Source organism: Lutjanus erythropterus, chromosome 14 (assembly GCF_056507025.1).
Source record: "Lutjanus erythropterus isolate fLutEry1 chromosome 14, fLutEry1.hap2, whole genome shotgun sequence".
Lineage (NCBI taxonomy): Eukaryota > Metazoa > Chordata > Actinopteri > Lutjaniformes > Lutjanidae > Lutjanus > Lutjanus erythropterus.
Genome location: NC_139330.1, coordinates 33539645 through 33565495, shown reverse-complemented (window position 1 = coordinate 33565495; position 25851 = coordinate 33539645). Strand labels below are relative to the sequence as shown.

The following is a 25851-nucleotide window of genomic DNA, read 5'->3' as shown; positions in this document are numbered from 1 at the left end:
CTTGCCATAATCCAGCAAGTTTGGCCACAGGGCCGTCATTGTGCTTGCCTGAAAAAGAGACACGAATTGGAAAGACAGACGGCCCCGTTAACGAAGGTTTCATTCAGGAGGTGCTTGTTTGGGACAAGTGCGGAAAGTCAGCAAGAGCGTGTTTGCTTATCAACACGTAAAGAGGGGAGATTAAAGCCACCGAGCTGCGACGAGGATGGGATTCGAACCCACGCGTGCAGAGCACAATGGATTAGCAGTCCATCGCCTTAACCACTCGGCCACCTCGTCGTTTGGCGCCTTTGGCTTCCAAGTGACCGCCCAGCCAGTTCTAATGAGCGCAAACAAAGTTGAAGCCAGCTAAGCCAACCTTTCTTGCAATGCAGGACGCCCTTGTTCACAGGGGAATTAGCTCAAATGGTAGAGCGCTCGCTTAGCATGCGAGAGGTAGCGGGATCGATGCCCGCATTCTCCACGAGGCTTTGCTTTACTGTCCTCCGTGGTGGAGATAAGGAGGGAAAACCAGCCAGGCACAAGGCAGACCTTGGAAGGACGTGTTCAACACACTGTCAGTGTAGTCAGTTGGTGGCGTTGGGGGCTCCTGTCACCACCAGAAATGAAGCCAGTGAGCTAACTTCCTTACGGCGCGCTCCAGTTTATGGGCTGTCAAATTTCCAAAGAAGCTTCGTGGGAGGGCAACTTGCCTCGACTTGAGCGTGGACCCTTGACAGTGGTTCTTCCTCTCATCCGTGGGACTTCGTCAGCTGTAAAGGACCGGTGGGGCGTCCCAGCGATTTAACCTCTGCGGCGCGTCATGGAAGCCATTCATAGCGCCCGGTCCCTTGCTGTGGTAACGAGACCATCGTGCGAGAATGGCTGTCGTTCCTGCCTCCTTTGGCCTCCTTTGCACATCACAAAGCCGTACGAGGATCGCCACAACCACACAGCAACAGCGTGGAACTCAGCTGGCGACGCTGTGGAGGCCAGGTCGCTTCTCTTCAGACCGTCCGCCCCAGGAGTGAATTCAGTCCCTTGTCTCGGGTGACCTAAACCACCCAGTGTACGGTCTAAGTCTGGAAGCCAAGGCCGCTGGCCGCTTGCCATAATCCAGCAAGTTTGGCCACAGGGCCGTCATTGTGCTTGCCTGAAAAAGAGACACAAATTGGAAAGACAGACGGCCCCGTTAACGAAGGTTTCATTCAGGAGGTGCTTGTTTGGGACAAGTGCGGAAAGTCAGCAAGAGCGTGTTTGCTTATCAACACGTAAAGAGGGGAGATTAAAGCCACCGAGCTGCGACGAGGATGGGATTCGAACCCACGCGTGCAGAGCACAATGGATTAGCAGTCCATCGCCTTAACCACTCGGCCACCTCGTCGTTTGGCGCCTTTGGCTTCCAAGTGACCGCCCAGCCAGTTCTAATGAGCGCAAACAAAGTTGAAGCCAGCTAAGCCAACCTTTCTTGCAATGCAGGACGCCCTTGTTCACAGGGGAATTAGCTCAAATGGTAGAGCGCTCGCTTAGCATGCGAGAGGTAGCGGGATCGATGCCCGCATTCTCCACGAGGCTTTGCTTTACTGTCCTCCGTGGTGGAGATAAGGAGGGAAAACCAGCCAGGCACAAGGCAGACCTTGGAAGGACGTGTTCAACACACTGTCAGTGTAGTCAGTTGGTGGCGTTGGGGGCTCCTGTCACCACCAGAAATGAAGCCAGTGAGCTAACTTCCTTACGGCGCGCTCCAGTTTATGGGCTGTCAAATTTCCAAAGAAGCTTCGTGGGAGGGCAACTTGCCTCGACTTGAGCGTGGACCCTTGACAGTGGTTCTTCCTCTCATCCGTGGGACTTCGTCAGCTGTAAAGGACCGGTGGGGCGTCCCAGCGATCTAACCTCTGCGGCGCGTCATGGAAGCCATTCATAGCGCCCGGTCCCTTGCTGTGGTAACGAGACCATCGTGCGAGAATGGCTGTCGTTCCTGCCTCCTTTGGCCTCCTTTGCACATCACAAAGCCGTACGAGGATCGCCACAACCACACAGCAACAGCGTGGAACTCAGCTGGCGACGCTGTGGAGGCCAGGTCGCTTCTCTTCAGACCGTCCGCCCCAGGAGTGAATTCAGTCCCTTGTCTCGGGTGACCTAAACCACCCAGTGTACGGTCTAAGTCTGGAAGCCAAGGCCGCTGGCCGCTTGCCATAATCCAGCAAGTTTGGCCACAGGGCCGTCATTGTGCTTGCCTGAAAAAGAGACACGAATTGGAAAGACAGACGGCCCCGTTAACGAAGGTTTCATTCAGGAGGTGCTTGTTTGGGACAAGTGCGGAAAGTCAGCAAGAGCGTGTTTGCTTATCAACACGTAAAGAGGGGAGATTAAAGCCACCGAGCTGCGACGAGGATGGGATTCGAACCCACGCGTGCAGAGCACAATGGATTAGCAGTCCATCGCCTTAACCACTCGGCCACCTCGTCGTTTGGCGCCTTTGGCTTCCAAGTGACCGCCCAGCCAGTTCTAATGAGCGCAAACAAAGTTGAAGCCAGCTAAGCCAACCTTTCTTGCAATGCAAGACGCCCTTGTTCACAGGGGAATTAGCTCAAATGGTAGAGCGCTCGCTTAGCATGCGAGAGGTAGCGGGATCGATGCCCGCATTCTCCACGAGGCTTTGCTTTACTGTCCTCCGTGGTGGAGATAAGGAGGGAAAACCAGCCAGGCACAAGGCAGACCTTGGAAGGACGTGTTCAACACACTGTCAGTGTAGTCAGTTGGTGGCGTTGGGGGCTCCTGTCACCACCAGAAATGAAGCCAGTGAGCTAACTTCCTTACGGCGCGCTCCAGTTTATGGGCTGTCAAATTTCCAAAGAAGCTTCGTGGGAGGGCAACTTGCCTCGACTTGAGTGTGGACCCTTGACAGTGGTTCTTCCTCTCATCCGTGGGACTTCGTCAGCTGTAAAGGACCGGTGGGGCGTCCCAGCGATTTAACCTCTGCGGCGCGTCATGGAAGCCATTCATAGCGCCCGGTCCCTTGCTGTGGTAACGAGACCATCGTGCGAGAATGGCTGTCGTTCCTGCCTCCTTTGGCCTCCTTTGCACATCACAAAGCCGTACGAGGATCGCCACAACCACACAGCAACAGCGTGGAACTCAGCTGGCGACGCTGTGGAGGCCAGGTCGCTTCTCTTCAGACCGTCCGCCCCAGGAGTGAATTCAGTCCCTTGTCTCGGGTGACCTAAACCACCCAGTGTACGGTCTAAGTCTGGAAGCCAAGGCCGCTGGCCGCTTGCCATAATCCAGCAAGTTTGGCCACAGGGCCGTCATTGTGCTTGCCTGAAAAAGAGACACGAATTGGAAAGACAGACGGCCCCGTTAACGAAGGTTTCATTCAGGAGGTGCTTGTTTGGGACAAGTGCGGAAAGTCAGCAAGAGCGTGTTTGCTTATCAACACGTAAAGAGGGGAGATTAAAGCCACCGAGCTGCGACGAGGATGGGATTCGAACCCACGCGTGCAGAGCACAATGGATTAGCAGTCCATCGCCTTAACCACTCGGCCACCTCGTCGTTTGGCGCCTTTGGCTTCCAAGTGACCGCCCAGCCAGTTCTAATGAGCGCAAACAAAGTTGAAGCCAGCTAAGCCAACCTTTCTTGCAATGCAAGACGCCCTTGTTCACAGGGGAATTAGCTCAAATGGTAGAGCGCTCGCTTAGCATGCGAGAGGTAGCGGGATCGATGCCCGCATTCTCCACGAGGCTTTGCTTTACTGTCCTCCGTGGTGGAGATAAGGAGGGAAAACCAGCCAGGCACAAGGCAGACCTTGGAAGGACGTGTTCAACACACTGTCAGTGTAGTCAGTTGGTGGCGTTGGGGGCTCCTGTCACCACCAGAAATGAAGCCAGTGAGCTAACTTCCTTACGGCGCGCTCCAGTTTATGGGCTGTCAAATTTCCAAAGAAGCTTCGTGGGAGGGCAACTTGCCTCGACTTGAGTGTGGACCCTTGACAGTGGTTCTTCCTCTCATCCGTGGGACTTCGTCAGCTGTAAAGGACCGGTGGGGCGTCCCAGCGATTTAACCTCTGCGGCGCGTCATGGAAGCCATTCATAGCGCCCGGTCCCTTGCTGTGGTAACGAGACCATCGTGCGAGAATGGCTGTCGTTCCTGCCTCCTTTGGCCTCCTTTGCACATCACAAAGCCGTACGAGGATTGCCACAACCACACAGCAACAGCGTGGAACTCAGCTGGCGACGCTGTGGAGGCCAGGTCGCTTCTCTTCAGACCGTCCGCCCCAGGAGTGAATTCAGTCCCTTGTCTCGGGTGACCTAAACCACCCAGTGTACGGTCTAAGTCTGGAAGCCAAGGCCGCTGGCCGCTTGCCATAATCCAGCAAGTTTGGCCACAGGGCCGTCATTGTGCTTGCCTGAAAAAGAGACACGAATTGGAAAGACAGACGGCCCCGTTAACGAAGGTTTCATTCAGGAGGTGCTTGTTTGGGACAAGTGCGGAAAGTCAGCAAGAGCGTGTTTGCTTATCAACACGTAAAGAGGGGAGATTAAAGCCACCGAGCTGCGACGAGGATGGGATTCGAACCCACGCGTGCAGAGCACAATGGATTAGCAGTCCATCGCCTTAACCACTCGGCCACCTCGTCGTTTGGCGCCTTTGGCTTCCAAGTGACCGCCCAGCCAGTTCTAATGAGCGCAAACAAAGTTGAAGCCAGCTAAGCCAACCTTTCTTGCAATGCAAGACGCCCTTGTTCACAGGGGAATTAGCTCAAATGGTAGAGCGCTCGCTTAGCATGCGAGAGGTAGCGGGATCGATGCCCGCATTCTCCACGAGGCTTTGCTTTACTGTCCTCCGTGGTGGAGATAAGGAGGGAAAACCAGCCAGGCACAAGGCAGACCTTGGAAGGACGTGTTCAACACACTGTCAGTGTAGTCAGTTGGTGGCGTTGGGGGCTCCTGTCACCACCAGAAATGAAGCCAGTGAGCTAACTTCCTTACAGCGCGCTCCAGTTTATGGGCTGTCAAATTTCCAAAGAAGCTTCGTGGGAGGGCAACTTGCCTCGACTTGAGTGTGGACCCTTGACAGTGGTTCTTCCTCTCATCCGTGGGACTTCGTCAGCTGTAAAGGACCGGTGGGGCGTCCCAGCGATTTAACCTCTGCGGCGCGTCATGGAAGCCATTCATAGCGCCCGGTCCCTTGCTGTGGTAACGAGACCATCGTGCGAGAATGGCTGTCGTTCCTGCCTCCTTTGGCCTCCTTTGCACATCACAAAGCCGTACGAGGATCGCCACAACCACACAGCAACAGCGTGGAACTCAGCTGGCGACGCTGTGGAGGCCAGGTCGCTTCTCTTCAGACCGTCCGCCCCAGGAGTGAATTCAGTCCCTTGTCTCGGGTGACCTAAACCACCCAGTGTACGGTCTAAGTCTGGAAGCCAAGGCTGCTGGCCGTTTGCCATAATCCAGCAAGTTTGGCCACAGGGCCGTCATTGTGCTTGCCTGAAAAAGAGACACAAATTGGAAAGACAGACGGCCCCGTTAACGAAGGTTTCATTCAGGAGGTGCTTGTTTGGGACAAGTGCGGAAAGTCAGCAAGAGCGTGTTTGCTTATCAACACGTAAAGAGGGGAGATTAAAGCCACCGAGCTGCGACGAGGATGGGATTCGAACCCACGCGTGCAGAGCACAATGGATTAGCAGTCCATCGCCTTAACCACTCGGCCACCTCGTCGTTTGGCGCCTTTGGCTTCCAAGTGACCGCCCAGCCAGTTCTAATGAGCGCAAACAAAGTTGAAGCCAGCTAAGCCAACCTTTCTTGCAATGCAGGACGCCCTTGTTCACAGGGGAATTAGCTCAAATGGTAGAGCGCTCGCTTAGCATGCGAGAGGTAGCGGGATCGATGCCCGCATTCTCCACGAGGCTTTGCTTTACTGTCCTCCGTGGTGGAGATAAGGAGGGAAAACCAGCCAGGCACAAGGCAGACCTTGGAAGGACGTGTTCAACACACTGTCAGTGTAGTCAGTTGGTGGCGTTGGGGGCTCCTGTCACCACCAGAAATGAAGCCAGTGAGCTAACTTCCTTACGGCGCGCTCCAGTTTATGGGCTGTCAAATTTCCAAAGAAGCTTCGTGGGAGGGCAACTTGCCTCGACTTGAGCGTGGACCCTTGACAGTGGTTCTTCCTCTCATCCGTGGGACTTCGTCAGCTGTAAAGGACCGGTGGGGCGTCCCAGCGATCTAACCTCTGCGGCGCGTCATGGAAGCCATTCATAGCGCCCGGTCCCTTGCTGTGGTAACGAGACCATCGTGCGAGAATGGCTGTCGTTCCTGCCTCCTTTGGCCTCCTTTGCACATCACAAAGCCGTACGAGGATCGCCACAACCACACAGCAACAGCGTGGAACTCAGCTGGCGACGCTGTGGAGGCCAGGTCGCTTCTCTTCAGACCGTCCGCCCCAGGAGTGAATTCAGTCCCTTGTCTCGGGTGACCTAAACCACCCAGTGTACGGTCTAAGTCTGGAAGCCAAGGCCGCTGGCCGCTTGCCATAATCCAGCAAGTTTGGCCACAGGGCCGTCATTGTGCTTGCCTGAAAAAGAGACACGAATTGGAAAGACAGACGGCCCCGTTAACGAAGGTTTCATTCAGGAGGTGCTTGTTTGGGACAAGTGCGGAAAGTCAGCAAGAGCGTGTTTGCTTATCAACACGTAAAGAGGGGAGATTAAAGCCACCGAGCTGCGACGAGGATGGGATTCGAACCCACGCGTGCAGAGCACAATGGATTAGCAGTCCATCGCCTTAACCACTCGGCCACCTCGTCGTTTGGCGCCTTTGGCTTCCAAGTGACCGCCCAGCCAGTTCTAATGAGCGCAAACAAAGTTGAAGCCAGCTAAGCCAACCTTTCTTGCAATGCAAGACGCCCTTGTTCACAGGGGAATTAGCTCAAATGGTAGAGCGCTCGCTTAGCATGCGAGAGGTAGCGGGATCGATGCCCGCATTCTCCACGAGGCTTTGCTTTACTGTCCTCCGTGGTGGAGATAAGGAGGGAAAACCAGCCAGGCACAAGGCAGACCTTGGAAGGACGTGTTCAACACACTGTCAGTGTAGTCAGTTGGTGGCGTTGGGGGCTCCTGTCACCACCAGAAATGAAGCCAGTGAGCTAACTTCCTTACGGCGCGCTCCAGTTTATGGGCTGTCAAATTTCCAAAGAAGCTTCGTGGGAGGGCAACTTGCCTCGACTTGAGTGTGGACCCTTGACAGTGGTTCTTCCTCTCATCCGTGGGACTTCGTCAGCTGTAAAGGACCGGTGGGGCGTCCCAGCGATTTAACCTCTGCGGCGCGTCATGGAAGCCATTCATAGCGCCCGGTCCCTTGCTGTGGTAACGAGACCATCGTGCGAGAATGGCTGTCGTTCCTGCCTCCTTTGGCCTCCTTTGCACATCACAAAGCCGTACGAGGATCGCCACAACCACACAGCAACAGCGTGGAACTCAGCTGGCGACGCTGTGGAGGCCAGGTCGCTTCTCTTCAGACCGTCCGCCCCAGGAGTGAATTCAGTCCCTTGTCTCGGGTGACCTAAACCACCCAGTGTACGGTCTAAGTCTGGAAGCCAAGGCCGCTGGCCGCTTGCCATAATCCAGCAAGTTTGGCCACAGGGCCGTCATTGTGCTTGCCTGAAAAAGAGACACGAATTGGAAAGACAGACGGCCCCGTTAACGAAGGTTTCATTCAGGAGGTGCTTGTTTGGGACAAGTGCGGAAAGTCAGCAAGAGCGTGTTTGCTTATCAACACGTAAAGAGGGGAGATTAAAGCCACCGAGCTGCGACGAGGATGGGATTCGAACCCACGCGTGCAGAGCACAATGGATTAGCAGTCCATCGCCTTAACCACTCGGCCACCTCGTCGTTTGGCGCCTTTGGCTTCCAAGTGACCGCCCAGCCAGTTCTAATGAGCGCAAACAAAGTTGAAGCCAGCTAAGCCAACCTTTCTTGCAATGCAAGACGCCCTTGTTCACAGGGGAATTAGCTCAAATGGTAGAGCGCTCGCTTAGCATGCGAGAGGTAGCGGGATCGATGCCCGCATTCTCCACGAGGCTTTGCTTTACTGTCCTCCGTGGTGGAGATAAGGAGGGAAAACCAGCCAGGCACAAGGCAGACCTTGGAAGGACGTGTTCAACACACTGTCAGTGTAGTCAGTTGGTGGCGTTGGGGGCTCCTGTCACCACCAGAAATGAAGCCAGTGAGCTAACTTCCTTACGGCGCGCTCCAGTTTATGGGCTGTCAAATTTCCAAAGAAGCTTCGTGGGAGGGCAACTTGCCTCGACTTGAGTGTGGACCCTTGACAGTGGTTCTTCCTCTCATCCGTGGGACTTCGTCAGCTGTAAAGGACCGGTGGGGCGTCCCAGCGATTTAACCTCTGCGGCGCGTCATGGAAGCCATTCATAGCGCCCGGTCCCTTGCTGTGGTAACGAGACCATCGTGCGAGAATGGCTGTCGTTCCTGCCTCCTTTGGCCTCCTTTGCACATCACAAAGCCGTACGAGGATCGCCACAACCACACAGCAACAGCGTGGAACTCAGCTGGCGACGCTGTGGAGGCCAGGTCGCTTCTCTTCAGACCGTCCGCCCCAGGAGTGAATTCAGTCCCTTGTCTCGGGTGACCTAAACCACCCAGTGTACGGTCTAAGTCTGGAAGCCAAGGCCGCTGGCCGCTTGCCATAATCCAGCAAGTTTGGCCACAGGGCCGTCATTGTGCTTGCCTGAAAAAGAGACACGAATTGGAAAGACAGACGGCCCCGTTAACGAAGGTTTCATTCAGGAGGTGCTTGTTTGGGACAAGTGCGGAAAGTCAGCAAGAGCGTGTTTGCTTATCAACACGTAAAGAGGGGAGATTAAAGCCACCGAGCTGCGACGAGGATGGGATTCGAACCCACGCGTGCAGAGCACAATGGATTAGCAGTCCATCGCCTTAACCACTCGGCCACCTCGTCGTTTGGCGCCTTTGGCTTCCAAGTGACCGCCCAGCCAGTTCTAATGAGCGCAAACAAAGTTGAAGCCAGCTAAGCCAACCTTTCTTGCAATGCAAGACGCCCTTGTTCACAGGGGAATTAGCTCAAATGGTAGAGCGCTCGCTTAGCATGCGAGAGGTAGCGGGATCGATGCCCGCATTCTCCACGAGGCTTTGCTTTACTGTCCTCCGTGGTGGAGATAAGGAGGGAAAACCAGCCAGGCACAAGGCAGACCTTGGAAGGACGTGTTCAACACACTGTCAGTGTAGTCAGTTGGTGGCGTTGGGGGCTCCTGTCACCACCAGAAATGAAGCCAGTGAGCTAACTTCCTTACAGCGCGCTCCAGTTTATGGGCTGTCAAATTTCCAAAGAAGCTTCGTGGGAGGGCAACTTGCCTCGACTTGAGTGTGGACCCTTGACAGTGGTTCTTCCTCTCATCCGTGGGACTTCGTCAGCTGTAAAGGACCGGTGGGGCGTCCCAGCGATTTAACCTCTGCGGCGCGTCATGGAAGCCATTCATAGCGCCCGGTCCCTTGCTGTGGTAACGAGACCATCGTGCGAGAATGGCTGTCGTTCCTGCCTCCTTTGGCCTCCTTTGCACATCACAAAGCCGTACGAGGATCGCCACAACCACACAGCAACAGCGTGGAACTCAGCTGGCGACGCTGTGGAGGCCAGGTCGCTTCTCTTCAGACCGTCCGCCCCAGGAGTGAATTCAGTCCCTTGTCTCGGGTGACCTAAACCACCCAGTGTACGGTCTAAGTCTGGAAGCCAAGGCTGCTGGCCGTTTGCCATAATCCAGCAAGTTTGGCCACAGGGCCGTCATTGTGCTTGCCTGAAAAAGAGACACGAATTGGAAAGACAGACGGCCCCGTTAACGAAGGTTTCATTCAGGAGGTGCTTGTTTGGGACAAGTGCGGAAAGTCAGCAAGAGCGTGTTTGCTTATCAACACCTAAAGAGGGGAGATTAAAGCCACCGAGCTGCGACGAGGATGGGATTCGAACCCACGCGTGCAGAGCACAATGGATTAGCAGTCCATCGCCTTAACCACTCGGCCACCTCGTCGTTTGGCGCCTTTGGCTTCCAAGTGACCGCCCAGCCAGTTCTAATGAGCGCAAACAAAGTTGAAGCCAGCTAAGCCAACCTTTCTTGCAATGCAGGACGCTCTTGTTCACAGGGGAATTAGCTCAAATGGTAGAGCGCTCGCTTAGCATGCGAGAGGTAGCGGGATCGATGCCCGCATTCTCCACGAGGCTTTGCTTTACTGTCCTCCGTGGTGGAGATAAGGAGGGAAAACCAGCCAGGCACAAGGCAGACCTTGGAAGGACGTGTTCAACACACTGTCAGTGTAGTCAGTTGGTGGCGTTGGGGGCTCCTGTCACCACCAGAAATGAAGCCAGTGAGCTAACTTCCTTACGGCGCGCTCCAGTTTATGGGCTGTCAAATTTCCAAAGAAGCTTCGTGGGAGGGCAACTTGCCTCGACTTGAGCGTGGACCCTTGACAGTGGTTCTTCCTCTCATCCGTGGGACTTCGTCAGCTGTAAAGGACCGGTGGGGCGTCCCAGCGATTTAACCTCTGCGGCGCGTCATGGAAGCCATTCATAGCGCCCGGTCCCTTGCTGTGGTAACGAGACCATCGTGCGAGAATGGCTGTCGTTCCTGCCTCCTTTGGCCTCCTTTGCACATCACAAAGCCGTACGAGGATCGCCACAACCACACAGCAACAGCGTGGAACTCAGCTGGCGACGCTGTGGAGGCCAGGTCGCTTCTCTTCAGACCGTCCGCCCCAGGAGTGAATTCAGTCCCTTGTCTCGGGTGACCTAAACCACCCAGTGTACGGTCTAAGTCTGGAAGCCAAGGCCGCTGGCCGCTTGCCATAATCCAGCAAGTTTGGCCACAGGGCCGTCATTGTGCTTGCCTGAAAAAGAGACACGAATTGGAAAGACAGACGGCCCCGTTAACGAAGGTTTCATTCAGGAGGTGCTTGTTTGGGACAAGTGCGGAAAGTCAGCAAGAGCGTGTTTGCTTATCAACACGTAAAGAGGGGAGATTAAAGCCACCGAGCTGCGACGAGGATGGGATTCGAACCCACGCGTGCAGAGCACAATGGATTAGCAGTCCATCGCCTTAACCACTCGGCCACCTCGTCGTTTGGCGCCTTTGGCTTCCAAGTGACCGCCCAGCCAGTTCTAATGAGCGCAAACAAAGTTGAAGCCAGCTAAGCCAACCTTTCTTGCAATGCAAGACGCCCTTGTTCACAGGGGAATTAGCTCAAATGGTAGAGCGCTCGCTTAGCATGCGAGAGGTAGCGGGATCGATGCCCGCATTCTCCACGAGGCTTTGCTTTACTGTCCTCCGTGGTGGAGATAAGGAGGGAAAACCAGCCAGGCACAAGGCAGACCTTGGAAGGACGTGTTCAACACACTGTCAGTGTAGTCAGTTGGTGGCGTTGGGGGCTCCTGTCACCACCAGAAATGAAGCCAGTGAGCTAACTTCCTTACAGCGCGCTCCAGTTTATGGGCTGTCAAATTTCCAAAGAAGCTTCGTGGGAGGGCAACTTGCCTCGACTTGAGTGTGGACCCTTGACAGTGGTTCTTCCTCTCATCCGTGGGACTTCGTCAGCTGTAAAGGACCGGTGGGGCGTCCCAGCGATTTAACCTCTGCGGCGCGTCATGGAAGCCATTCATAGCGCCCGGTCCCTTGCTGTGGTAACGAGACCATCGTGCGAGAATGGCTGTCGTTCCTGCCTCCTTTGGCCTCCTTTGCACATCACAAAGCCGTACGAGGATCGCCACAACCACACAGCAACAGCGTGGAACTCAGCTGGCGACGCTGTGGAGGCCAGGTCGCTTCTCTTCAGACCGTCCGCCCCAGGAGTGAATTCAGTCCCTTGTCTCGGGTGACCTAAACCACCCAGTGTACGGTCTAAGTCTGGAAGCCAAGGCTGCTGGCCGTTTGCCATAATCCAGCAAGTTTGGCCACAGGGCCGTCATTGTGCTTGCCTGAAAAAGAGACACGAATTGGAAAGACAGACGGCCCCGTTAACGAAGGTTTCATTCAGGAGGTGCTTGTTTGGGACAAGTGCGGAAAGTCAGCAAGAGCGTGTTTGCTTATCAACACCTAAAGAGGGGAGATTAAAGCCACCGAGCTGCGACGAGGATGGGATTCGAACCCACGCGTGCAGAGCACAATGGATTAGCAGTCCATCGCCTTAACCACTCGGCCACCTCGTCGTTTGGCGCCTTTGGCTTCCAAGTGACCGCCCAGCCAGTTCTAATGAGCGCAAACAAAGTTGAAGCCAGCTAAGCCAACCTTTCTTGCAATGCAGGACGCTCTTGTTCACAGGGGAATTAGCTCAAATGGTAGAGCGCTCGCTTAGCATGCGAGAGGTAGCGGGATCGATGCCCGCATTCTCCACGAGGCTTTGCTTTACTGTCCTCCGTGGTGGAGATAAGGAGGGAAAACCAGCCAGGCACAAGGCAGACCTTGGAAGGACGTGTTCAACACACTGTCAGTGTAGTCAGTTGGTGGCGTTGGGGGCTCCTGTCACCACCAGAAATGAAGCCAGTGAGCTAACTTCCTTACGGCGCGCTCCAGTTTATGGGCTGTCAAATTTCCAAAGAAGCTTCGTGGGAGGGCAACTTGCCTCGACTTGAGCGTGGACCCTTGACAGTGGTTCTTCCTCTCATCCGTGGGACTTCGTCAGCTGTAAAGGACCGGTGGGGCGTCCCAGCGATTTAACCTCTGCGGCGCGTCATGGAAGCCATTCATAGCGCCCGGTCCCTTGCTGTGGTAACGAGACCATCGTGCGAGAATGGCTGTCGTTCCTGCCTCCTTTGGCCTCCTTTGCACATCACAAAGCCGTACGAGGATCGCCACAACCACACAGCAACAGCGTGGAACTCAGCTGGCGACGCTGTGGAGGCCAGGTCGCTTCTCTTCAGACCGTCCGCCCCAGGAGTGAATTCAGTCCCTTGTCTCGGGTGACCTAAACCACCCAGTGTACGGTCTAAGTCTGGAAGCCAAGGCCGCTGGCCGCTTGCCATAATCCAGCAAGTTTGGCCACAGGGCCGTCATTGTGCTTGCCTGAAAAAGAGACACGAATTGGAAAGACAGACGGCCCCGTTAACGAAGGTTTCATTCAGGAGGTGCTTGTTTGGGACAAGTGCGGAAAGTCAGCAAGAGCGTGTTTGCTTATCAACACGTAAAGAGGGGAGATTAAAGCCACCGAGCTGCGACGAGGATGGGATTCGAACCCACGCGTGCAGAGCACAATGGATTAGCAGTCCATCGCCTTAACCACTCGGCCACCTCGTCGTTTGGCGCCTTTGGCTTCCAAGTGACCGCCCAGCCAGTTCTAATGAGCGCAAACAAAGTTGAAGCCAGCTAAGCCAACCTTTCTTGCAATGCAAGACGCCCTTGTTCACAGGGGAATTAGCTCAAATGGTAGAGCGCTCGCTTAGCATGCGAGAGGTAGCGGGATCGATGCCCGCATTCTCCACGAGGCTTTGCTTTACTGTCCTCCGTGGTGGAGATAAGGAGGGAAAACCAGCCAGGCACAAGGCAGACCTTGGAAGGACGTGTTCAACACACTGTCAGTGTAGTCAGTTGGTGGCGTTGGGGGCTCCTGTCACCACCAGAAATGAAGCCAGTGAGCTAACTTCCTTACGGCGCGCTCCAGTTTATGGGCTGTCAAATTTCCAAAGAAGCTTCGTGGGAGGGCAACTTGCCTCGACTTGAGCGTGGACCCTTGACAGTGGTTCTTCCTCTCATCCGTGGGACTTCGTCAGCTGTAAAGGACCGGTGGGGCGTCCCAGCGATTTAACCTCTGCGGCGCGTCATGGAAGCCATTCATAGCGCCCGGTCCCTTGCTGTGGTAACGAGACCATCGTGCGAGAATGGCTGTCGTTCCTGCCTCCTTTGGCCTCCTTTGCACATCACAAAGCCGTACGAGGATCGCCACAACCACACAGCAACAGCGTGGAACTCAGCTGGCGACGCTGTGGAGGCCAGGTCGCTTCTCTTCAGACCGTCCGCCCCAGGAGTGAATTCAGTCCCTTGTCTCGGGTGACCTAAACCACCCAGTGTACGGTCTAAGTCTGGAAGCCAAGGCTGCTGGCCGTTTGCCATAATCCAGCAAGTTTGGCCACAGGGCCGTCATTGTGCTTGCCTGAAAAAGAGACACGAATTGGAAAGACAGACGGCCCCGTTAACGAAGGTTTCATTCAGGAGGTGCTTGTTTGGGACAAGTGCGGAAAGTCAGCAAGAGCGTGTTTGCTTATCAACACCTAAAGAGGGGAGATTAAAGCCACCGAGCTGCGACGAGGATGGGATTCGAACCCACGCGTGCAGAGCACAATGGATTAGCAGTCCATCGCCTTAACCACTCGGCCACCTCGTCGTTTGGCGCCTTTGGCTTCCAAGTGACCGCCCAGCCAGTTCTAATGAGCGCAAACAAAGTTGAAGCCAGCTAAGCCAACCTTTCTTGCAATGCAGGACGCTCTTGTTCACAGGGGAATTAGCTCAAATGGTAGAGCGCTCGCTTAGCATGCGAGAGGTAGCGGGATCGATGCCCGCATTCTCCACGAGGCTTTGCTTTACTGTCCTCCGTGGTGGAGATAAGGAGGGAAAACCAGCCAGGCACAAGGCAGACCTTGGAAGGACGTGTTCAACACACTGTCAGTGTAGTCAGTTGGTGGCGTTGGGGGCTCCTGTCACCACCAGAAATGAAGCCAGTGAGCTAACTTCCTTACGGCGCGCTCCAGTTTATGGGCTGTCAAATTTCCAAAGAAGCTTCGTGGGAGGGCAACTTGCCTCGACTTGAGCGTGGACCCTTGACAGTGGTTCTTCCTCTCATCCGTGGGACTTCGTCAGCTGTAAAGGACCGGTGGGGCGTCCCAGCGATTTAACCTCTGCGGCGCGTCATGGAAGCCATTCATAGCGCCCGGTCCCTTGCTGTGGTAACGAGACCATCGTGCGAGAATGGCTGTCGTTCCTGCCTCCTTTGGCCTCCTTTGCACATCACAAAGCCGTACGAGGATCGCCACAACCACACAGCAACAGCGTGGAACTCAGCTGGCGACGCTGTGGAGGCCAGGTCGCTTCTCTTCAGACCGTCCGCCCCAGGAGTGAATTCAGTCCCTTGTCTCGGGTGACCTAAACCACCCAGTGTACGGTCTAAGTCTGGAAGCCAAGGCCGCTGGCCGCTTGCCATAATCCAGCAAGTTTGGCCACAGGGCCGTCATTGTGCTTGCCTGAAAAAGAGACACGAATTGGAAAGACAGACGGCCCCGTTAACGAAGGTTTCATTCAGGAGGTGCTTGTTTGGGACAAGTGCGGAAAGTCAGCAAGAGCGTGTTTGCTTATCAACACGTAAAGAGGGGAGATTAAAGCCACCGAGCTGCGACGAGGATGGGATTCGAACCCACGCGTGCAGAGCACAATGGATTAGCAGTCCATCGCCTTAACCACTCGGCCACCTCGTCGTTTGGCGCCTTTGGCTTCCAAGTGACCGCCCAGCCAGTTCTAATGAGCGCAAACAAAGTTGAAGCCAGCTAAGCCAACCTTTCTTGCAATGCAGGACGCCCTTGTTCACAGGGGAATTAGCTCAAATGGTAGAGCGCTCGCTTAGCATGCGAGAGGTAGCGGGATCGATGCCCGCATTCTCCACGAGGCTTTGCTTTACTGTCCTCCGTGGTGGAGATAAGGAGGGAAAACCAGCCAGGCACAAGGCAGACCTTGGAAGGACGTGTTCAACACACTGTCAGTGTAGTCAGTTGGTGGCGTTGGGGGCTCCTGTCACCACCAGAAATGAAGCCAGTGAGCTAACTTCCTTACGGCGCGCTCCAGTTTATGGGCTGTCAAATTTCCAAAGAAGCTTCGTGGGAGGGCAACTTGCCTCGACTTGAGCGTGGACCCTTGACAGTGGTTCTTCCTCTCATCCGTGGGACTTCGTCAGCTGTAAAGGACCGGTGGGGCGTCCCAGCGATCTAACCTCTGCGGCGCGTCATGGAAGCCATTCATAGCGCCCGGTCCCTTGCTGTGGTAACGAGACCATCGTGCGAGAATGGCTGTCGTTCCTGCCTCCTTTGGCCTCCTTTGCACATCACAAAGCCGTACGAGGATCGCCACAACCACACAGCAACAGCGTGGAACTCAGCTGGCGACGCTGTGGAGGCCAGGTCGCTTCTCTTCAGACCGTCCGCCCCAGGAGTGAATTCAGTCCCTTGTCTCGGGTGACCTAAACCACCCAGTGTACGGTCTAAGTCTGGAAGCCAAGGCCGCTGGCCGCTTGCCATAATCCAGCAAGTTTGGCCACAGGGCCGTCATTGTGCTTGCCTGAAAAAGAGACACGAATTGGAAAGACAGACGGCCCCGTTAACGAAGGTTTCATTCAGGAGGTGCTTGTTTGGGACAAGTGCGGAAAGTCAGCAAGAGCGTGTTTGCTTATCAACACGTAAAGAGGGGAGATTAAAGCCACCGAGCTGCGACGAGGATGGGATTCGAACCCACGCGTGCAGAGCACAATGGATTAGCAGTCCATCGCCTTAACCACTCGGCCACCTCGTCGTTTGGCGCCTTTGGCTTCCAAGTGACCGCCCAGCCAGTTCTAATGAGCGCAAACAAAGTTGAAGCCAGCTAAGCCAACCTTTCTTGCAATGCAAGACGCCCTTGTTCACAGGGGAATTAGCTCAAATGGTAGAGCGCTCGCTTAGCATGCGAGAGGTAGCGGGATCGATGCCCGCATTCTCCACGAGGCTTTGCTTTACTGTCCTCCGTGGTGGAGATAAGGAGGGAAAACCAGCCAGGCACAAGGCAGACCTTGGAAGGACGTGTTCAACACACTGTCAGTGTAGTCAGTTGGTGGCGTTGGGGGCTCCTGTCACCACCAGAAATGAAGCCAGTGAGCTAACTTCCTTACGGCGCGCTCCAGTTTATGGGCTGTCAAATTTCCAAAGAAGCTTCGTGGGAGGGCAACTTGCCTCGACTTGAGTGTGGACCCTTGACAGTGGTTCTTCCTCTCATCCGTGGGACTTCGTCAGCTGTAAAGGACCGGTGGGGCGTCCCAGCGATTTAACCTCTGCGGCGCGTCATGGAAGCCATTCATAGCGCCCGGTCCCTTGCTGTGGTAACGAGACCATCGTGCGAGAATGGCTGTCGTTCCTGCCTCCTTTGGCCTCCTTTGCACATCACAAAGCCGTACGAGGATCGCCACAACCACACAGCAACAGCGTGGAACTCAGCTGGCGACGCTGTGGAGGCCAGGTCGCTTCTCTTCAGACCGTCCGCCCCAGGAGTGAATTCAGTCCCTTGTCTCGGGTGACCTAAACCACCCAGTGTACGGTCTAAGTCTGGAAGCCAAGGCCGCTGGCCGCTTGCCATAATCCAGCAAGTTTGGCCACAGGGCCGTCATTGTGCTTGCCTGAAAAAGAGACACGAATTGGAAAGACAGACGGCCCCGTTAACGAAGGTTTCATTCAGGAGGTGCTTGTTTGGGACAAGTGCGGAAAGTCAGCAAGAGCGTGTTTGCTTATCAACACGTAAAGAGGGGAGATTAAAGCCACCGAGCTGCGACGAGGATGGGATTCGAACCCACGCGTGCAGAGCACAATGGATTAGCAGTCCATCGCCTTAACCACTCGGCCACCTCGTCGTTTGGCGCCTTTGGCTTCCAAGTGACCGCCCAGCCAGTTCTAATGAGCGCAAACAAAGTTGAAGCCAGCTAAGCCAACCTTTCTTGCAATGCAAGACGCCCTTGTTCACAGGGGAATTAGCTCAAATGGTAGAGCGCTCGCTTAGCATGCGAGAGGTAGCGGGATCGATGCCCGCATTCTCCACGAGGCTTTGCTTTACTGTCCTCCGTGGTGGAGATAAGGAGGGAAAACCAGCCAGGCACAAGGCAGACCTTGGAAGGACGTGTTCAACACACTGTCAGTGTAGTCAGTTGGTGGCGTTGGGGGCTCCTGTCACCACCAGAAATGAAGCCAGTGAGCTAACTTCCTTACGGCGCGCTCCAGTTTATGGGCTGTCAAATTTCCAAAGAAGCTTCGTGGGAGGGCAACTTGCCTCGACTTGAGTGTGGACCCTTGACAGTGGTTCTTCCTCTCATCCGTGGGACTTCGTCAGCTGTAAAGGACCGGTGGGGCGTCCCAGCGATTTAACCTCTGCGGCGCGTCATGGAAGCCATTCATAGCGCCCGGTCCCTTGCTGTGGTAACGAGACCATCGTGCGAGAATGGCTGTCGTTCCTGCCTCCTTTGGCCTCCTTTGCACATCACAAAGCCGTACGAGGATCGCCACAACCACACAGCAACAGCGTGGAACTCAGCTGGCGACGCTGTGGAGGCCAGGTCGCTTCTCTTCAGACCGTCCGCCCCAGGAGTGAATTCAGTCCCTTGTCTCGGGTGACCTAAACCACCCAGTGTACGGTCTAAGTCTGGAAGCCAAGGCCGCTGGCCGCTTGCCATAATCCAGCAAGTTTGGCCACAGGGCCGTCATTGTGCTTGCCTGAAAAAGAGACACGAATTGGAAAGACAGACGGCCCCGTTAACGAAGGTTTCATTCAGGAGGTGCTTGTTTGGGACAAGTGCGGAAAGTCAGCAAGAGCGTGTTTGCTTATCAACACGTAAAGAGGGGAGATTAAAGCCACCGAGCTGCGACGAGGATGGGATTCGAACCCACGCGTGCAGAGCACAATGGATTAGCAGTCCATCGCCTTAACCACTCGGCCACCTCGTCGTTTGGCGCCTTTGGCTTCCAAGTGACCGCCCAGCCAGTTCTAATGAGCGCAAACAAAGTTGAAGCCAGCTAAGCCAACCTTTCTTGCAATGCAAGACGCCCTTGTTCACAGGGGAATTAGCTCAAATGGTAGAGCGCTCGCTTAGCATGCGAGAGGTAGCGGGATCGATGCCCGCATTCTCCACGAGGCTTTGCTTTACTGTCCTCCGTGGTGGAGATAAGGAGGGAAAACCAGCCAGGCACAAGGCAGACCTTGGAAGGACGTGTTCAACACACTGTCAGTGTAGTCAGTTGGTGGCGTTGGGGGCTCCTGTCACCACCAGAAATGAAGCCAGTGAGCTAACTTCCTTACAGCGCGCTCCAGTTTATGGGCTGTCAAATTTCCAAAGAAGCTTCGTGGGAGGGCAACTTGCCTCGACTTGAGTGTGGACCCTTGACAGTGGTTCTTCCTCTCATCCGTGGGACTTCGTCAGCTGTAAAGGACCGGTGGGGCGTCCCAGCGATTTAACCTCTGCGGCGCGTCATGGAAGCCATTCATAGCGCCCGGTCCCTTGCTGTGGTAACGAGACCATCGTGCGAGAATGGCTGTCGTTCCTGCCTCCTTTGGCCTCCTTTGCACATCACAAAGCCGTACGAGGATCGCCACAACCACACAGCAACAGCGTGGAACTCAGCTGGCGACGCTGTGGAGGCCAGGTCGCTTCTCTTCAGACCGTCCGCCCCAGGAGTGAATTCAGTCCCTTGTCTCGGGTGACCTAAACCACCCAGTGTACGGTCTAAGTCTGGAAGCCAAGGCTGCTGGCCGTTTGCCATAATCCAGCAAGTTTGGCCACAGGGCCGTCATTGTGCTTGCCTGAAAAAGAGACACGAATTGGAAAGACAGACGGCCCCGTTAACGAAGGTTTCATTCAGGAGGTGCTTGTTTGGGACAAGTGCGGAAAGTCAGCAAGAGCGTGTTTGCTTATCAACACCTAAAGAGGGGAGATTAAAGCCACCGAGCTGCGACGAGGATGGGATTCGAACCCACGCGTGCAGAGCACAATGGATTAGCAGTCCATCGCCTTAACCACTCGGCCACCTCGTCGTTTGGCGCCTTTGGCTTCCAAGTGACCGCCCAGCCAGTTCTAATGAGCGCAAACAAAGTTGAAGCCAGCTAAGCCAACCTTTCTTGCAATGCAGGACGCTCTTGTTCACAGGGGAATTAGCTCAAATGGTAGAGCGCTCGCTTAGCATGCGAGAGGTAGCGGGATCGATGCCCGCATTCTCCACGAGGCTTTGCTTTACTGTCCTCCGTGGTGGAGATAAGGAGGGAAAACCAGCCAGGCACAAGGCAGACCTTGGAAGGACGTGTTCAACACACTGTCAGTGTAGTCAGTTGGTGGCGTTGGGGGCTCCTGTCACCACCAGAAATGAAGCCAGTGAGCTAACTTCCTTACGGCGCGCTCCAGTTTATGGGCTGTCAAATTTCCAAAGAAGCTTCGTGGGAGGGCAACTTGCCTCGACTTGAGCGTGGACCCTTGACAGTGGTTCTTCCTCTCATCCGTGGGACTTCGTCAGCTGTAAAGGACCGGTGGGGCGTCCCAGCGATTTAACCTCTGCGGCGCGTCATGGAAGCCATTCATAGCGCCCGGTCCCTTGCTGTGGTAACGAGACCATCGTGCGAGAATGGCTGTCGTTCCTGCCTCCTTTGGCCTCCTTTGCACATCACAAAGCCGTACGAGGATCGCCACAACCACACAGCAACAGCGTGGAACTCAGCTGGCGACGCTGTGGAGGCCAGGTCGCTTCTCTTCAGACCGTCCGCCCCAGGAGTGAATTCAGTCCCTTGTCTCGGGTGACCTAAACCACCCAGTGTACGGTCTAAGTCTGGAAGCCAAGGCCGCTGGCCGCTTGCCATAATCCAGCAAGTTTGGCCACAGGGCCGTCATTGTGCTTGCCTGAAAAAGAGACACGAATTGGAAAGACAGACGGCCCCGTTAACGAAGGTTTCATTCAGGAGGTGCTTGTTTGGGACAAGTGCGGAAAGTCAGCAAGAGCGTGTTTGCTTATCAACACGTCGTAAAGAGGGGAGATTAAAGCCACCGAGCTGCGACGAGGATGGGATTCGAACCCACGCGTGCAGAGCACAATGGATTAGCAGTCCATCGCCTTAACCACTCGGCCACCTCGTCGTTTGGCGCCTTTGGCTTCCAAGTGACCGCCCAGCCAGTTCTAATGAGCGCAAACAAAGTTGAAGCCAGCTAAGCCAACCTTTCTTGCAATGCAGGACGCCCTTGTTCACAGGGGAATTAGCTCAAATGGTAGAGCGCTCGCTTAGCATGCGAGAGGTAGCGGGATCGATGCCCGCATTCTCCACGAGGCTTTGCTTTACTGTCCTCCGTGGTGGAGATAAGGAGGGAAAACCAGCCAGGCACAAGGCAGACCTTGGAAGGACGTGTTCAACACACTGTCAGTGTAGTCAGTTGGTGGCGTTGGGGGCTCCTGTCACCACCAGAAATGAAGCCAGTGAGCTAACTTCCTTACGGCGCGCTCCAGTTTATGGGCTGTCAAATTTCCAAAGAAGCTTCGTGGGAGGGCAACTTGCCTCGACTTGAGCGTGGACCCTTGACAGTGGTTCTTCCTCTCATCCGTGGGACTTCGTCAGCTGTAAAGGACCGGTGGGGCGTCCCAGCGATTTAACCTCTGCGGCGCGTCTTGTCTCGGGTGACCTAAACCACCCAGTGTACGGTCTAAGTCTGGAAGCCAAGGCCACTGGCCGTTTGCCATAATCCAGCAAGTTTGGCCACAGGGCCGTCATTGTGCTTGCCTGAAAAAGAGACACGAATTGGAAAGACAGACGGCCCCGTTAACGAAGGTTTCATTCAGGAGGTGCATGTTTGGGACAAGTGCGGAAAGTCAGCAAGAGCGTGTTTGCTTATCAACACGTAAAGAGGGGAGATTAAAGCCACCGAGCTGCGACGAGGATGGGATTCGAACCCACGCGTGCAGAGCACAATGGATTAGCAGTCCATCGCCTTAACCACTTGGACAAAAAAGGGGCAAAAGGGATTGCTTGGGTGGGGGGAAGAAGGGAAAGGAAGTGGGGAAGGGGGGGGGGGGGAAGGAAAACAAAGGAAAGAAAAGAAAGGAATCAATACATACATTATGTTATTTTTTTTTTCCACCCACTTCTATCCTTTCCTCACAAAACTTAATTACCTTCATAAAAGTAACAAACTGACAGGTAAACATGTGCTGCTCAGACCCTTTATTGTTTATGACAGACCATTTCAGCATCATTTTCACAAAGGTTGTTTTGGGCTTGGCAAAATAAAATGACACATCTTTGCAAAACCATGCTGAAGTAATTTTCTGAGCTGATAGTCATAACAGATGCAACACAACAGGTAAATATGCAGAGGTCCTGAAATTATTCCAAACAACTTTTTTGTCAACAGTCTTTTTCCCTTCTGTAGTCTGACAGTACCACTTTTGGGTCCTATGGCTAGTGCTTGTTTTTTTTTTTTGATTGGCCAGGTTCCAAACAGTTATGTCATATTATTGTTAAAAGCCATAAACATATTTTAATTGAAGACTTTTAAACATTATTTTTTTTAAAACTTTTAAAAAACGAACTCCAAGAACACACACAGTGTGCCTCAAACTGACACACAGTAACAATTATCTTCAAACCGATAACCAATTTGCCTCTTAAAGACAACCTTTACTGCTTATCAAAATATTCCTTCCATTCTGTGATGGTCTGTCCGGATGCAGGACAGTACCATTTTCCCTTCATTTGGGTATGGCCAGTACTTTTATTTTTGGACTGACCACAGGTTCGGCACTGATAGTAATAGTTTTCTTTGCATTGCCGCTTTTTTGGTGGTTCCCCTCTTGCCACACGCTCCTGGTCTTCAAGCGCTGCCTTTTGCTGCCTACATTTTCGATGACGATTCATATGTGCTGATGACTGGTCTGATGATAATGCTGTTGCTGTTGGTGTTGATAGTGGAAATGGTGGTACACTGTACTGATGATAGTAGGCTGAAGGGTCACATTGTTGAGAATAAGGTGGCAGCAGCTGCGAGGACCAGCTAGGGTATGGAGCTGGTGGCAGGTAACTCGGTCCATACAAGGACCAGGCAGATGGTGGAGATTGTAGTGGAGATTGTAGTGGACTCTGTCCGTATGAGGAACAGCCAGGATATGGGGCTGGTGGTTGTCTCTGCCCCGCTGAGGACCAGGCAGGAGAGGAGGCTGGTGGCAGATGATCTTGCTGGTGTGAGGATGAGGCAGAGGAACCAGGCCAAGCATATGACCCAGGACAGTTCTGTGTCAAACCAGTTCTGACACTGTGGCGCTGGCGTATCACTGCCTCGCCCTCCCGATTTTCTGGTTCCATAAACTCCATAACTACATGTCCATGTTCCACAGGTGAAGAAGGGCGCGCTCTTGCTTTTGGCAGTGGATCCTTAGCCGCAGAGACCTTCTGGGGAAGCTGTATTCCTTGCACCAAAGAGTCCCGGCCTGTTCGTTTTTGCCTTTCATGCAACCTGGAGAAAAATCAACACAAAATGTTTCAGATCCATTTCAGACTAGCACAATGGTTGTAGCTAAATCAAATCCTCACTCGTTAAAATTAACTGTTAAAATAATATTTATATTTGTCAAGTCCAACTGTTTAGGTGAATGTAAGAATTCAAAAACATCTCTCACCAAAGACACAGTGGTGTTATTGATGGTAACCAGCATCAACTTTGTCTGGGTGTGTATTAGCTGGCTGTCCTCAAGCAGTTGTTTGATGTGACAGTAAGTCTGCACAATAGACTGTGAAATGGGCAAGGTTTTACCTTTGCAGTCTTTTGGCCTATTTCTTGCTTGTTGGTACTCCTTATAAAGCTTAAGGCAGACACACTCTGAAATTCTGTTGGTATCTGGTCTCTGGGCAGCTGAAGTGGGAGAGAGAGAAAAAACAAAAAACCCACACAATGTACAACTGTAATTTTACAAAAGACTGTTATCTCTCTCTGTGTTTGTTTATGTATATATATATATAATCTAAGGTATGTAATCATGCATTTTAACAGCAACACAATATGCATTATGATACTATACAAACATGATATTGGCTCTTGTAGAGAGGTATGATACTTTTTTAAAACCAATTTTTCCATCTGTGCAAAATGAATGTAATAATGTGCTGAATATACTTGATAGTGTAGGTCAGGATTTCAAATTTTCCTTGTAGTGAAATCAGAGTAAAATTAATTGTTCTTATAGTAAAAGAATAGTATACAATTAAACACACGCACACAATCCACAAACTCGACCCACGTCAGGTTCTGCAGTCAACATGCTGCCAGACTTGCCCAACTTGTATCATGTGAGGTGCTCTTGAAATCACAATAATACACAGTGACTGATTTTTAATCTTTATATACTCTAATAGAGGCATTTTAACCTACATCCTGGCTCAGTGTGAGTGTTCCTTAAGTAAACCTAGCGCTCTTTTTTAACTTTCTGCCTTGGCTACAACGTATCCTGACATTCACTGGAGGACCTATACGTGTGAACACAAGTGTCCCAATACAACTTCATTAGCATTCAAAAACAACATGCTTGTTTGATCTTGTCCAAGAATTAATTACAATTATGATAAATGTGAACTATACATTTGTAATCCACTATAGGACAGTTCACCTTTCAGCTGCTTGTTGACCTGGCGCAGAGCCATTCCGTTTCCTGGATGCTCTCCATGGCCCTGGCAAAGTTGTCTTCTTGCGTTTTAGGGTATACTTAAAGGAAGACTTGTCCATGTTGTGTAGACTGGAATATAGTTTCACAATCTCAGCTGACTCTGTGGTTGATAATGCTGTTATTGTGTGGTTGAGCTTTACGAGATACTCTGCCAACTTATCGACTGCTTCCCATCCAGGAAAACCTCTTGCGTCACATCAGCTATCCTGAGAAATAAAGAACAAAAGGACAACAAATGATGAATACAATGTGATGATATACCCAATTCTCCTTGTAAGTGTTGGCTGATGATGTGACACATTGTTTCATAAACAGTTTTAAGCTGAGCCCCAAAACCTGTGTTGGTGCTTGTTTGTGCTTGGTTATTGATAAAGATGCACACACACAGAGTGAATTAGTGAGAGAGTGCTTATTCCATTTTTTTCTTTGTATATTTTGTATTTTCTATACACATCTGGTGGTGTCTGATTTTGTATGGTACTGGATACACAAGCTTTGTAGGGAAATATTTTGTTGTTATTGATTCCTTTTATAATATCTGCAGGACATCAGTGTAGGGTACTCTAATGTGTCTCTACAATTAACAAATGTCAAGTTGTTTTTTAATTGAACCTTTGTTTAATCAGGTGAGTCCAATTGAGATGACAAGATCCTCTTTTTTTACATAATCATACAAAGACAGACAGGAGAAAATGGGTCTAGCTAGGAAATCAATTACAGATTCTATATTTAATATTTGACACAGTCAACACCCCACTAGTATACATTAAAGCTGCATAAAAGCCTTGGTCACAAATGGAGCAGCGCCACCAAATGGCAAGTCATTAGTCAGATTACCTGATCTGATGTGCTCGATCCACTAGAGGAATAGTCCTCTGCAAGTTCACCACTGGCTGAACTGTGGGCGGCGCCACTACCACGAAAACTGGTTTCCTGGGAATTTGAGAGAAAGAAGTTATGAAATATATATATATATATATATATATATATATATATATATATATATATATATATATATATATATATAGATATATATATATATATATAAAAGATGTCTTTGGATTATAACATTTCTCTGCACAAAATGCATTGGGGCATAAGCATGCAATACAAAAGACTTTTAAGAATGAAAACCCTTAATCATAGCATTTGCATTAATAAGGCACCATATTTATAGTATCTGCAAATCAATAATTTTTCCTGTAGAATTTCAATGACTGATGATTGTGCAATGGTAAGATTACCTGATCTGAAGTGCTGGGTTGACCAGAAGAGTGGTCCACAGTGAGTACACCGGTGGCTGGACTAACTGGACTTTGACAGATGCTGCTTACGTTAAAACTGGTATCCTGGGAATTCGTGAGAGAGAAAGTGATGAGAAGAGATGTCCCTGGAATATAAAATT

The 25851-nt window shown here is 52.5% G+C and overlaps 40 non-coding genes across 40 annotated transcripts; 20 read left to right on the top strand and 20 right to left on the bottom strand.

Annotated features, from left to right (window-relative positions):
• Positions 1–197: 197 nt before the first annotated feature.
• On the bottom strand, positions 198–279 carry trnas-gcu (transfer RNA serine (anticodon GCU)). The gene has a single exon. It is a non-coding gene; the product is annotated as a tRNA-Ser (tRNA).
• A 111-nt stretch (positions 280–390) lies between these two features.
• Positions 391–463, top strand: trnaa-agc (transfer RNA alanine (anticodon AGC)). Its single transcript has one exon. It is a non-coding gene; the product is annotated as a tRNA-Ala (tRNA).
• An 818-nt stretch (positions 464–1281) lies between these two features.
• trnas-gcu (transfer RNA serine (anticodon GCU)) lies at positions 1282–1363 on the bottom strand. The gene has a single exon. It is a non-coding gene; the product is annotated as a tRNA-Ser (tRNA).
• Positions 1364–1474: 111 nt separating this feature from the next.
• trnaa-agc (transfer RNA alanine (anticodon AGC)) lies at positions 1475–1547 on the top strand. The gene has a single exon. It is a non-coding gene; the product is annotated as a tRNA-Ala (tRNA).
• Positions 1548–2365: 818 nt separating this feature from the next.
• trnas-gcu (transfer RNA serine (anticodon GCU)) lies at positions 2366–2447 on the bottom strand. The gene has a single exon. It is a non-coding gene; the product is annotated as a tRNA-Ser (tRNA).
• A 111-nt stretch (positions 2448–2558) lies between these two features.
• trnaa-agc (transfer RNA alanine (anticodon AGC)) lies at positions 2559–2631 on the top strand. The gene has a single exon. It is a non-coding gene; the product is annotated as a tRNA-Ala (tRNA).
• An 818-nt stretch (positions 2632–3449) lies between these two features.
• On the bottom strand, positions 3450–3531 carry trnas-gcu (transfer RNA serine (anticodon GCU)). Its single transcript has one exon. It is a non-coding gene; the product is annotated as a tRNA-Ser (tRNA).
• Positions 3532–3642: 111 nt separating this feature from the next.
• On the top strand, positions 3643–3715 carry trnaa-agc (transfer RNA alanine (anticodon AGC)). The gene has a single exon. It is a non-coding gene; the product is annotated as a tRNA-Ala (tRNA).
• An 818-nt stretch (positions 3716–4533) lies between these two features.
• Positions 4534–4615, bottom strand: trnas-gcu (transfer RNA serine (anticodon GCU)). The gene has a single exon. It is a non-coding gene; the product is annotated as a tRNA-Ser (tRNA).
• Positions 4616–4726: 111 nt separating this feature from the next.
• trnaa-agc (transfer RNA alanine (anticodon AGC)) lies at positions 4727–4799 on the top strand. The gene has a single exon. It is a non-coding gene; the product is annotated as a tRNA-Ala (tRNA).
• An 818-nt stretch (positions 4800–5617) lies between these two features.
• Positions 5618–5699, bottom strand: trnas-gcu (transfer RNA serine (anticodon GCU)). The gene has a single exon. It is a non-coding gene; the product is annotated as a tRNA-Ser (tRNA).
• A 111-nt stretch (positions 5700–5810) lies between these two features.
• Positions 5811–5883, top strand: trnaa-agc (transfer RNA alanine (anticodon AGC)). Its single transcript has one exon. It is a non-coding gene; the product is annotated as a tRNA-Ala (tRNA).
• Positions 5884–6701: 818 nt separating this feature from the next.
• Positions 6702–6783, bottom strand: trnas-gcu (transfer RNA serine (anticodon GCU)). The gene has a single exon. It is a non-coding gene; the product is annotated as a tRNA-Ser (tRNA).
• Positions 6784–6894: 111 nt separating this feature from the next.
• Positions 6895–6967, top strand: trnaa-agc (transfer RNA alanine (anticodon AGC)). Its single transcript has one exon. It is a non-coding gene; the product is annotated as a tRNA-Ala (tRNA).
• Positions 6968–7785: 818 nt separating this feature from the next.
• Positions 7786–7867, bottom strand: trnas-gcu (transfer RNA serine (anticodon GCU)). Its single transcript has one exon. It is a non-coding gene; the product is annotated as a tRNA-Ser (tRNA).
• A 111-nt stretch (positions 7868–7978) lies between these two features.
• trnaa-agc (transfer RNA alanine (anticodon AGC)) lies at positions 7979–8051 on the top strand. Its single transcript has one exon. It is a non-coding gene; the product is annotated as a tRNA-Ala (tRNA).
• An 818-nt stretch (positions 8052–8869) lies between these two features.
• On the bottom strand, positions 8870–8951 carry trnas-gcu (transfer RNA serine (anticodon GCU)). Its single transcript has one exon. It is a non-coding gene; the product is annotated as a tRNA-Ser (tRNA).
• A 111-nt stretch (positions 8952–9062) lies between these two features.
• On the top strand, positions 9063–9135 carry trnaa-agc (transfer RNA alanine (anticodon AGC)). Its single transcript has one exon. It is a non-coding gene; the product is annotated as a tRNA-Ala (tRNA).
• Positions 9136–9953: 818 nt separating this feature from the next.
• Positions 9954–10035, bottom strand: trnas-gcu (transfer RNA serine (anticodon GCU)). Its single transcript has one exon. It is a non-coding gene; the product is annotated as a tRNA-Ser (tRNA).
• A 111-nt stretch (positions 10036–10146) lies between these two features.
• On the top strand, positions 10147–10219 carry trnaa-agc (transfer RNA alanine (anticodon AGC)). Its single transcript has one exon. It is a non-coding gene; the product is annotated as a tRNA-Ala (tRNA).
• Positions 10220–11037: 818 nt separating this feature from the next.
• trnas-gcu (transfer RNA serine (anticodon GCU)) lies at positions 11038–11119 on the bottom strand. The gene has a single exon. It is a non-coding gene; the product is annotated as a tRNA-Ser (tRNA).
• A 111-nt stretch (positions 11120–11230) lies between these two features.
• trnaa-agc (transfer RNA alanine (anticodon AGC)) lies at positions 11231–11303 on the top strand. The gene has a single exon. It is a non-coding gene; the product is annotated as a tRNA-Ala (tRNA).
• An 818-nt stretch (positions 11304–12121) lies between these two features.
• Positions 12122–12203, bottom strand: trnas-gcu (transfer RNA serine (anticodon GCU)). Its single transcript has one exon. It is a non-coding gene; the product is annotated as a tRNA-Ser (tRNA).
• A 111-nt stretch (positions 12204–12314) lies between these two features.
• trnaa-agc (transfer RNA alanine (anticodon AGC)) lies at positions 12315–12387 on the top strand. Its single transcript has one exon. It is a non-coding gene; the product is annotated as a tRNA-Ala (tRNA).
• Positions 12388–13205: 818 nt separating this feature from the next.
• On the bottom strand, positions 13206–13287 carry trnas-gcu (transfer RNA serine (anticodon GCU)). Its single transcript has one exon. It is a non-coding gene; the product is annotated as a tRNA-Ser (tRNA).
• Positions 13288–13398: 111 nt separating this feature from the next.
• On the top strand, positions 13399–13471 carry trnaa-agc (transfer RNA alanine (anticodon AGC)). The gene has a single exon. It is a non-coding gene; the product is annotated as a tRNA-Ala (tRNA).
• Positions 13472–14289: 818 nt separating this feature from the next.
• trnas-gcu (transfer RNA serine (anticodon GCU)) lies at positions 14290–14371 on the bottom strand. The gene has a single exon. It is a non-coding gene; the product is annotated as a tRNA-Ser (tRNA).
• A 111-nt stretch (positions 14372–14482) lies between these two features.
• Positions 14483–14555, top strand: trnaa-agc (transfer RNA alanine (anticodon AGC)). The gene has a single exon. It is a non-coding gene; the product is annotated as a tRNA-Ala (tRNA).
• An 818-nt stretch (positions 14556–15373) lies between these two features.
• trnas-gcu (transfer RNA serine (anticodon GCU)) lies at positions 15374–15455 on the bottom strand. Its single transcript has one exon. It is a non-coding gene; the product is annotated as a tRNA-Ser (tRNA).
• Positions 15456–15566: 111 nt separating this feature from the next.
• trnaa-agc (transfer RNA alanine (anticodon AGC)) lies at positions 15567–15639 on the top strand. Its single transcript has one exon. It is a non-coding gene; the product is annotated as a tRNA-Ala (tRNA).
• An 818-nt stretch (positions 15640–16457) lies between these two features.
• On the bottom strand, positions 16458–16539 carry trnas-gcu (transfer RNA serine (anticodon GCU)). Its single transcript has one exon. It is a non-coding gene; the product is annotated as a tRNA-Ser (tRNA).
• A 111-nt stretch (positions 16540–16650) lies between these two features.
• On the top strand, positions 16651–16723 carry trnaa-agc (transfer RNA alanine (anticodon AGC)). Its single transcript has one exon. It is a non-coding gene; the product is annotated as a tRNA-Ala (tRNA).
• Positions 16724–17541: 818 nt separating this feature from the next.
• trnas-gcu (transfer RNA serine (anticodon GCU)) lies at positions 17542–17623 on the bottom strand. Its single transcript has one exon. It is a non-coding gene; the product is annotated as a tRNA-Ser (tRNA).
• A 111-nt stretch (positions 17624–17734) lies between these two features.
• trnaa-agc (transfer RNA alanine (anticodon AGC)) lies at positions 17735–17807 on the top strand. Its single transcript has one exon. It is a non-coding gene; the product is annotated as a tRNA-Ala (tRNA).
• Positions 17808–18625: 818 nt separating this feature from the next.
• trnas-gcu (transfer RNA serine (anticodon GCU)) lies at positions 18626–18707 on the bottom strand. Its single transcript has one exon. It is a non-coding gene; the product is annotated as a tRNA-Ser (tRNA).
• A 111-nt stretch (positions 18708–18818) lies between these two features.
• Positions 18819–18891, top strand: trnaa-agc (transfer RNA alanine (anticodon AGC)). The gene has a single exon. It is a non-coding gene; the product is annotated as a tRNA-Ala (tRNA).
• An 818-nt stretch (positions 18892–19709) lies between these two features.
• trnas-gcu (transfer RNA serine (anticodon GCU)) lies at positions 19710–19791 on the bottom strand. The gene has a single exon. It is a non-coding gene; the product is annotated as a tRNA-Ser (tRNA).
• A 111-nt stretch (positions 19792–19902) lies between these two features.
• trnaa-agc (transfer RNA alanine (anticodon AGC)) lies at positions 19903–19975 on the top strand. Its single transcript has one exon. It is a non-coding gene; the product is annotated as a tRNA-Ala (tRNA).
• Positions 19976–20796: 821 nt separating this feature from the next.
• On the bottom strand, positions 20797–20878 carry trnas-gcu (transfer RNA serine (anticodon GCU)). Its single transcript has one exon. It is a non-coding gene; the product is annotated as a tRNA-Ser (tRNA).
• A 111-nt stretch (positions 20879–20989) lies between these two features.
• On the top strand, positions 20990–21062 carry trnaa-agc (transfer RNA alanine (anticodon AGC)). Its single transcript has one exon. It is a non-coding gene; the product is annotated as a tRNA-Ala (tRNA).
• The last annotated feature ends 4789 nt before the right edge of the window (positions 21063–25851 follow it).